This window comes from Notamacropus eugenii, chromosome 1 (genome assembly GCF_028372415.1).
Source record: "Notamacropus eugenii isolate mMacEug1 chromosome 1, mMacEug1.pri_v2, whole genome shotgun sequence".
In the NCBI taxonomy this organism is placed as follows: Eukaryota; Metazoa; Chordata; class Mammalia; order Diprotodontia; family Macropodidae; genus Notamacropus; species Notamacropus eugenii.
In genome coordinates, this window is record NC_092872.1 from 439106933 (window position 1) to 439116660 (window position 9728).

A 9728-nucleotide genomic window follows, 5' to 3' on the forward strand; every position below is an offset into this window, starting at 1 on the left:
AGATCTCACTGATGTGGGTTCTTTCTTCAGACATGTAGATCTGTTCTTTGTCATCTTGTAGGACTCATGTCCATTTTCTTCCATAAATACTAAACAGGGGGAATCTGCTCTTTCTTTAGGGCTCTTGGGTACTAGCATAACATGTGCTCTATCCATTCTTTGACCTTGCTCCATAAGTGGCGTAGCTCATTTTCTGGTCCTACTTGTCTTTGCTGCCATCATTCTATAGCTTTTTCCCCCCCATAATGCAGCCTCTAGTTCTCTCTTTTGTCCTTTGAGTGACCCACAACTTTTGTTGGAGGTTGTGGTAGTCTATGATTCACAGTCATTAAGCATCATTCAAAGAATACGCATGTGTCTCTGATCTTATCAGTGTGGACAAACTCCTGATGTTTGAATTATCTGCACAGATATAACTTTCGTTTAACTCATTAACTAAGTCTTACTGAGCTGTTTGAGTTTAAGTGACCTTTTCAGAGTCACACAGCTAGTTAGTGTCAGAGATAGGATACGAACAGAGATTTTCCTGATTCCAAGCAAAACAGTCTTTTCTGTATGACACAGGGTGTTATAAGGATGGGTTTTTGTTTCAAGGCACTCACAAATTCAATTGACTCTGTCAGTGTCATAGGTACTTGGGCAGAGTAAATATTTAATAAATATTTGTTGATTTTAAAATGTATTTGAATTCTCCAGTATCTATCTAGTATCACCCAACCTTTATTATAGCTCAAGGACTGAGACTCTGTCTTTTCCTACTGTTGTCATAGTGGCTTGTTATTAGAATATCAATTGCTAGGATGTACATAAATGCTTCTAAGAGTTCTTGAGATTTTTTCTCCTTTTTTTCTTTTAAATGGTTTAAACTTACTGCCTCCCTTTCTGGTGTCTCATGGTTGCTTTTACCCTTCTCTCATTCTTGGGTCCTTGATTGACTTAGATCTAAAGTCATAGCATCCTAATATTTAGTGCTATATAGGATTTTGGAAATCATCTAGTCTCTTCATTTATACAAAGGAGAGAACAGAGCTAGATAACTAAAAGAGTTTCTCATGGATACAAATAATTAGTGGTGAAACCAGAACCCAAGCCAGGTCTACTGGCTTCTAGATTCCTAATCTAGTGCACTTTTCTCAGAATACTCTTAATTCTAGACTTACCTGAGCCAATGATACTCCTATTCTCCCTCTCTTGGAGTTGGTGCACCCTCTTCTCCTTTATCCTATCCTGTGGGGAATACAATGTCAGGTTAGTGCCTAAATCTGATGGTCTTGAGAGTATGATGGCAAGGAAATGCCCAGATATTATATCAGGAGAATAGAATCTTAAAAGCCTTTAGTTCAGTTCATTATCTTCTGACATCTCAATTCCAGCTTCATTCCTAGTCATTCATTTTTAGGTCTTCTGATGAGCTTTTTCCAAAACTCCTATTTCTCATTCCTTTGTTCCCTTGAACTTTCTACTAAACCCAGAACCTTCTGTCACTGCTCCTGAAATATTTCTCCAGTAATAAATCAGGATCTATGTTTGTTTTCCCCTGGTGTCATCTCCAGGATAGCATTTGTCCCAGAACCTAATGACATCAAACTTAGAATCATAAGATCTTGCTTTGATGAAGGGTTGAACATGCTATTTATTCCCTGCAAGAACTTGGATCAATCACTTCCCCACTCAGAGTCTCCAATTCCTCATAAAGAAAATGAAGGGATCGTGTTAGATGTTCTCTACAGTCCCTTCCAACTCTTAACCCAATAATTCCATGAATTTAGAATCAGAGGGATATTAGAGGGCATCTAGTACAACTTAAATCTTAACAGGAGCCTTAAGGTCCTTTCCACCCCTCCATCCCATGATCTCAGGAATTCCTTCTAAGAAATCCCAGACAAATACTCTTCTGGTTGTCTGAAAAATAAATAAAATAAAACCTTCACTATAAAAGCACAGGTTGTCCTTTCTCTTGCCATCTCTCCCTTTCATCCAGTGCCCTCCTACCCCCAAACTTCATAGAACCATGCTAAACTCAGAGATAGTTCAGGCAGTTTAATGACCTGAGAGGACATGAGGAACAAAATCAGCCCAAAAGGCAGAAGAAAAAGACGGGTCCCAGGAGACATCACCGAGAGGCCCTCTCCTTGTTACAACAAGAAGCAAGAGAGAACAACAAGGAACATGTTACAAACAAGAACATGTGTATGCATTTATTAACATTTGCAACGTGGATTTAATTTTCAGCAGGCATTCCCACCTACACAGAGCCTGATGTGTTTCATCTCACCTCTCGTTAAGTTGCTTAGGAGCCATCTTTTTACGGGTCCTCTGGGGGAATCTTCAAACAGATTCCATAATCTCCCTAATAAATGGCTCTTTTGCAAAATGCTATTTACATTGGCTCTACCAGTGGCCTTATTTATACAGTTAACCCCTTCCCTCCTTGAGTGTGTGAATGTTATGTCCTTAATCACCCACCCCAGGGACCATGGGCCCCTCTTCCCTCTGTCTTCCTCCTTGTTCCTTCAGGGTCACTCAGCAGGTAACAAGGACTTGATTTAATACTTAAATTATTTGTAATTTTATCAGCGTGTATCTTCATTCTGCTGATGTTAATCAGAAACTTAGTAAGATGGTTTTTGTGAATTGTGGTAGAGGAAAAGAGTCATTATTTGGTGGCTAACTTAGTGATGAACTAAAATGCTTTAAAGAGAAAAAAAAATTTCATTGCTTAAGAGGGCAAGTTTCACTTAGGGCAGTAGCTTTCAAAGTGAGGGCTGTGCCTGCCACATAATATATGCTTAACGAATGAAGAAAAACAAAATCAGACCCACGGGGACTTGGTCATTTGGAGACTGGAAGATGGACTGCATCTCACTCCTTCCCCTATAGCAAGTAGTGGATGTCTACATCACAGCAATATCACTCTCTTAAACACTTTTCCACTCCATAACCTTCCTTTGGGGACTGCTCAGAGCATATATCCTTTAGGGTAGTTTAAATACAACCCTATCCAAACAAGCTCAGTAGGGATAGAAGCAAAATTCACTCTGCTCCCCACATGGTCCTCCTCGCCTCACACCGTTATTCATCTTTACACCCTCCCCTCCTGCCCCTTGCATCCCTTTATGGCTGTAGTAGGTGTCCTTCAGATGTAATCTGTTGTCTGATTCAGTGGCCAATGAGTAAGACCTGTTCTTGGTCTCTCTCTGTCTTTGTCTGTCTATATGTCTGTCTATATGTCTGTCTATATGTCTGTCTGTCTCTCTTTCTCTCTCTCATTTTTCATTTTTTTGTGGAGAAGATGGAGTTGCACAGGGTGAACAGACATGAATCCATTATCATTGTATTATTTCCCCCAAAAGCTCGCTCATCTCCCAGACTTCCCTATTTCTGTTGAGGGTACCACCATTCTTCCACTCAGGTTTACTGCCTTGTCATTATCCTTGACATTTTCCCTCATCCCACATTTTCAATTAGTTCCCATCTTATCTTGTCATTCCTAATTCCATAGAATCTCTCTCTCTCTCTCTCTCTCTCTCTCTCTCTCTCTCTCTCTCTCTCTCTCTCTCTCTACACACACACACACACACACACACACACACACACACACACACACACACACTCACACACACACTGAGTCCATTTTTAGATGAGGAAAATGAGGGTCAGAGTAAGAGAAAGTGACTTGTCCAAGGTCACAGTGAGTTGGTGGCAGAATAGGAACCAAACTCAGTTCTCTTGATTCCCAGTTGTGTGCTCTCCTGTCTGGACTCTACCATGTCTCTAATCGTCATGTTTGTCCTTCCTTGCTGAAGAAGATCATGCCATCAGAGAAATGATGACATGCACTTGACTTTGTTTTGAATGAAGGAGGACTGTGCAAGTCTCCAGCCTCACTTTTCCTCCAGAGCCATCTGAATTCAGTGACCTGACATTCCTCAAGATAACTGGAAATGTAATTGGCTATATGTATCGAGGTCAGCAGAGCAGTACATACTGCATTGGAAATGTACGATACTCAATAAGTGGCTTGTGAGTCTTAGTACTTAAGCAGAAAAATGCATAGTTAGGAGAACGTTCTCCCATCCATCTTTTTAGATGCTCTACTTTGCCGAATGCTTAAAGAAGGAAAATAAATTGTTCCAGCATAATCACAGGAGAAATAAATTCTGCAGCAATCATGCTCTTTACTGCTTTTAGGACAGCAAAAAAAACAAACCAGTAAGAAGGAGGAAAAGAAAGGGGAGAGAGGGGGAAGGAAGGGAGAAGGAAGGGAGGGGAGAGGGAGAAAGAGAGAGGGAGAGAGAGAGAGAATAAAAAATAGGAAAAAAGAGGAAGTTATAGTTCTGGATCTCCCATTAGGTTACAACATATGCTACTTCTTTGTGAGGTTCAGTTTTCTCATATCTAAAATTCAAGTGTTAAATTATGCTCCTTAAGATCTCTCCTGGGTCTGGAAGTTTTCTAATATAATGGCTTCTAAAATCTTATTTAACTTTGACTTGTATTCTAAGATTACTTCCAGTTTCAACAGGAGAATGACCTAAAGGACAGCATCAACAATCAGGATGATCTGAAGAGTGGAAATGTTGACTAGGTTGCTGAGTGATAAAGGCAAAAGGAGAGTCTAAAAGTCAGAGTGGGGAGGAAGAAGTATGCTAATTCTTCTCTTGTACCTGTGTGTTGTGGGCTGTGAATGAGCATACAGTCAGTGTTGGAGAAGATGTGAAGAGATGTGATATCTAAGTCAAAGTAAGGGCTGAGGTAGGGTACAAGAGAAAGTGACTTAGAATAAAAGGACGCTTTTCATTATGGGAAAGGAATTCCAGAGGGCCCTTTGGAAGGAGTAAGGAAGATTGGAGTGGGACATGAATAGGGTAGAGCTGAGGATGACAGCAATGAGAGAACTGGAAGTGGAGGAAGGGTAAAGATAGTTTGCTATTATGTGGCTGGTGATTGAGTGAAATAAGGTTATATATAGATAAAAGTCATCAGTTTGGGGTAGTAGTGCATGACAGATGAAGAGGAATAACAAATAATAATCACAATGTAGAATGAGGTATAAACTTTTGTCATAAACAGACAAAAAGTATAAGGAGAAGGCTTATTTCATATGATTTCATCTCCTGGACTGTTTAACTTTAGATCTTCCTCCATTATGAAAATATGACTCACTGTCTATGAAATAGCTGTAATGTAGTATAATGTAAAAACTCTTGAGCTTGGAACCCAAAGATCTGGGTTTCAATCTCAGTTCTGCCATTTAATAATGGCATGACCTTGGACAACCTGTTTATTTTCCCTCTTCTGAAGACTCATCTTTAAAACAAGAACAATAATGCACTACCCATGCTCTCTCTTTGCAGAGAGAGGTAACATGTCACAGTAGATAGAGACTGACTCTGACTCTGAGGCAGGAAGACCTGACTCTCTCTTCCACATACTATCTGTGTGACTTTGGGAAAGTTACCTGACTTTCCAAGGCTCTAGGAAACACTCAAATACTGTAATTTGAAAACACCATCCTTTGCTGATAGAGGGAATTTCCTCATTTGGAGTTCCTTATACCAATGAGATCATAGGTCCAGGCTCTATCACTACCTCAAAATTGTGATGAGTATTTTTAAAATTAAAAGCATTATGCAGGTAGAAGGTTACCCAAAAGGTTTAAGCTTTAGATTAAAATGTTAAGTTTTGGATTAAAACTGCACTAAATTTTTTTGGGACAATCTGAATGAGTTATTTATGTTGAACTGAGATTCAATACCGTTTACATTGTAATGTCTTCTGACTTAAATGTTCCCCTGATCTCCAATGTCCCTCTCTGTTTGGTGGAAGTGAAGTAGTAAAAAAAAAAAAAAATCAGACCTGTCACTATGTTAAAAAATAAACTGTTTAAAGAAAAAAAAAATCCATTACTGTCACTCAGAAAAAGCAAAGCTAGGTCTGGAGACAATATCTTCCTAAATAAACACACAAAAAGTCCCTTCAGCTGCTGCTTCTGGTTGTTTTAAAATCACTCCAGTTCGCTTTGCATTGACTATCAAATGGTTTATTCAAAGGTTTGCTGGTAATTAAACTCCTGACTCTAATGGAAAGAACAAGTTACTAATTGTATGTCCTTATATTCTTATATCCCATATTATTGAAGCCCAATTCATGCTCACCTGTTCATGCTGATAGTCATTGTATACCTTATTCTAAGCTTTTTATACGTTACTCATGATCCAACCATTCCCCCCATCCCAAGCCTCTGGATTCACATGAACCAGGTTAGGTCCTGGAGACTGAATCCTAAAAACCTCATTATCTCTTTTTTCTGTTGCCCTCACCTGCAGTTACTCCAGGAAGAGCTTTACATACACTTAATTTGGCTTTTATCTGGTTCTCCCCAAAAATGAGTAATAATATAATCTCAGTTTCCACACAAACACTCAAGGAGCAATAGATATGAATGGTTAAGGTGATCTTTATTTCACCCCATAGAACATATAGAAAATAGACTCATAAAAGCCCCTAAACAGACTCACATAAGGAACTCAGATGAACCATCAAATCCTTCCAGAAGAAGTTAACTCCCATCCCAGCAGTCCCTCCTGGACTCATCATGTCAGCCTGAGTTTTGAATATGCTTTGGGGTTACTGGAGTAGTCTCCTTCCGATGGCTCTTGCAGCTATCTGAATGACTCAGTGACTTTATTGGATGCTCTTCAGGAATGACCTGGATGATTCTCTGCTTTCTCTAATGAGCACAGTGCATTTTCTTTTTGGAAGGTCTGTTTCCTGGGGGTCTGTTTCCTGGGGTTACTCACAAAGCAAACCCCAAAGCTAATGTTGGTCAGGAATCTCCCTTTTCTACCTAGAAGGTAGTTAGTTTGTATTGTAAATTGAATGTTGGATTTAGCATCAGAAAGAGCTGAGTTCAAATTCTGCCTCAGATACTTATTAGCTGTGTGATCTTGACAAGCCAATTAACCTCTCTATACTTCAGTATCCCCATCTGTAATATGGGGATAATAGTAGTACTTACTCCACAGGGTTGTTGTGAGAATCAAATTGTTTTTGTTAGTCCTTAGTTCTCAAAGAGGAAAAATGACATCAGCAGGGTGATGACTTACAAGTGAATTGCATTTCAATGAGGCAGGGTTGTGCAAAGTCATCAGCCTCACTCTGTCCTCCAGAGTGATCAGAGTTCAGGGCAAGACACAGATCAAGGCAAGTGGCAATGGCCCTGCATGCAGTTGGAGACCTTGGCTTTTTTAAGCTAAAGTCTTTCCCAAGTCTTCATTTTGTCTGAGGCAACACCCATTCAGTAGTTAAAAGGCTAGGTAAGAATTGAGGCAAAAGATGATCTAGTTTGCCTTCACAAAAGAATCAGTCTAAGAGGGGAAGTTCTGCCCGAATGGAAACAATTGCTATTTACACTCATTCTGAGCCGTCAAAACCCAAACAATGAATAAGTGATGCTTGGACTGGGGCCTATTATTGGCCAATTATTGAAAGCCAGTGTGATTTGGGTTTAAAGGCATAGACAAGTAGTTCCATTTGAATGATAATGGGCTTTATCAAAGCCTGTTTTTTCGGAGCTCTATTTCAAGAAATCATAAAGGAAAACTATGTGAGAGAAGAGAGTTAATTGTCCCAGGTGTGGTATACAAACCTCAAAGCTGAATATAAATGCTCACCATGATTATTATTAGAGTTCAGACCAGACAACACAGGCAATTCCATCAGTCTATGTATGTACTCACAGTAGTTGGGTTAGCTGAACATTGTGAACTATGTCCTTGGTCAAAATGGAGACATGCACTCCTGCCTTTCCACAAGGAAATTTATTCATGCCTTGGTAGTTGTCATCTCTTGGGCTTGGCAAATCCAGTCTCTGGGTCTCTCCATTATGAGCAATTGCAGCTTGTTCTCCTGGCAGTCATCTGCATTTCCTGGAGGGAGAGGATTTTGAATGTTCAGGTTCACTCCCAAGCCCTAAAAGGCAAGTCTGCCCTGCTGAGACTTTGTCTGTCTTCTGAATAGGGAAAAATGAAAAGGAAGTCTCCCTACCTCCTCACCCCCGGAAGAAAAAAAAAAAAAAGATAGAGTTGGTTTGTTTCATCACTTTCATAGACTAATGACCGTTAATAAAATGTAGAAACCCCAGAAGGTACATGGTATTGATGGGGTACAGACTCTGGGAATCTCCTTGAACTCTTTGAATTTTCCCACTTAATTTGGCTTTTCATACCCAAATCTGTTACTCTTAACTTAGCCAGGACCTCCATCATCTGTTACCTCAGAATTGCCCCATCTGCTTCCCCCCTAACCCTTCATTGTCTGATAGTGCTTGCTCCCATGCTTTTTAGCATGCTGTTTTCAGCCATGTTGTCAAATGGTTTCAGTGAGGATGAACGTGGCATCAAGGTTAACTACCATACTGATGGTAAGTTCTTCAATTTAAAAAGGCTACAAGATCAAAGTGGAGGGAGTGTTGGTGCATGATTTTCTGTTTGCAGATGACTGTGCACTCAATGCAGCCTCTGAAGCTGAGATGCAACAAAGTATGGATCAATTCTCTGCTGCCTGTGCTAATTTTGGTCTAATAATTAACATCAAGAAAACACAGGTGCTCCATCAGCCACCACCACACCATCCATATGTGGAAACACTGATTACAACAAATGGAGAAGTCTTGAATGCTGTGGATAAGGTCACTTACCTTAGTAGTGTACTTTCCAGAGAGGTACACATTGACAATGAGGTTGATGCATCCATTGCCAGAGCTAGCTCAGTGTCTGGGAGGTTCTAAAGAAAAGTTTGGGAGAGAAGAGGTATTAGACTGACTACCAAACTGAAGGTCTACAGAGCCATTGTGCTGATCTCCTTGTTATATGCTTGTGAAACATGGACAGTCTACCAGTACCATGCCAGGAAACTGAATCTCTTCCATTTGAACTGTCTTAGGAAGATTCCAAGGATCAGCTGGAAGGATAAAGTATCAGATACTGAAGTCCTTGCTCAAGCTGAACTGCCAGGTATTCAAACTATGCTTCAGAGAGTGCAGCTCTGATGGGCCAGCTACATTGTTCAAATGCAAAATATACGCTTGCCAAAAAGACTATTTTATGGAGAACTAGCATGGGGCAGGCAATTACATGGTGGTCAGAAGAAATGATACAAGGACACTCTCAAGAACTTTGGATTTGTCTGTGAAACATGAAAGACACTGGCACAGGACCGCTCAGCATGGCATGCCCACATCAGAAAGGGTGCTGTGCTTTTTGAGCAAAGCACAATTGAAACAGCACAAAGTAAACATAGGACGCACAGATTTGGGATATCCACTCCAAATATTCATACAGACTATCTGTGCCCAACCTGTGGTAGAGCATTCTGAGCTCATATTGGTCTGATCAGTGATAGTCGGATACACTGAAATTTCACTTTATCATGGTGATGTCATTTTGGTCCTCTTAGAAGATGAAGGACAACAGCCAACTTCCCCGATTGCCTCCAGCTATCTCTCACCCTTGATTACATCACTAGTTATCCCGGTCCTATCAAGACTAGATCACCCTCAGATCTCTCCCACAGTCTATCTGTACATAAATTCCATCTCCCTTCTGCTAAGGTGCTCAGATTCAATCCAGCTCTGATTCTATATAGCTGAGATTCTATCTGACCCACTTGTCAATACAAGCATCACAAATGCTTAGGCTCCTTCAGAGTCAACCCAATATGAGGAA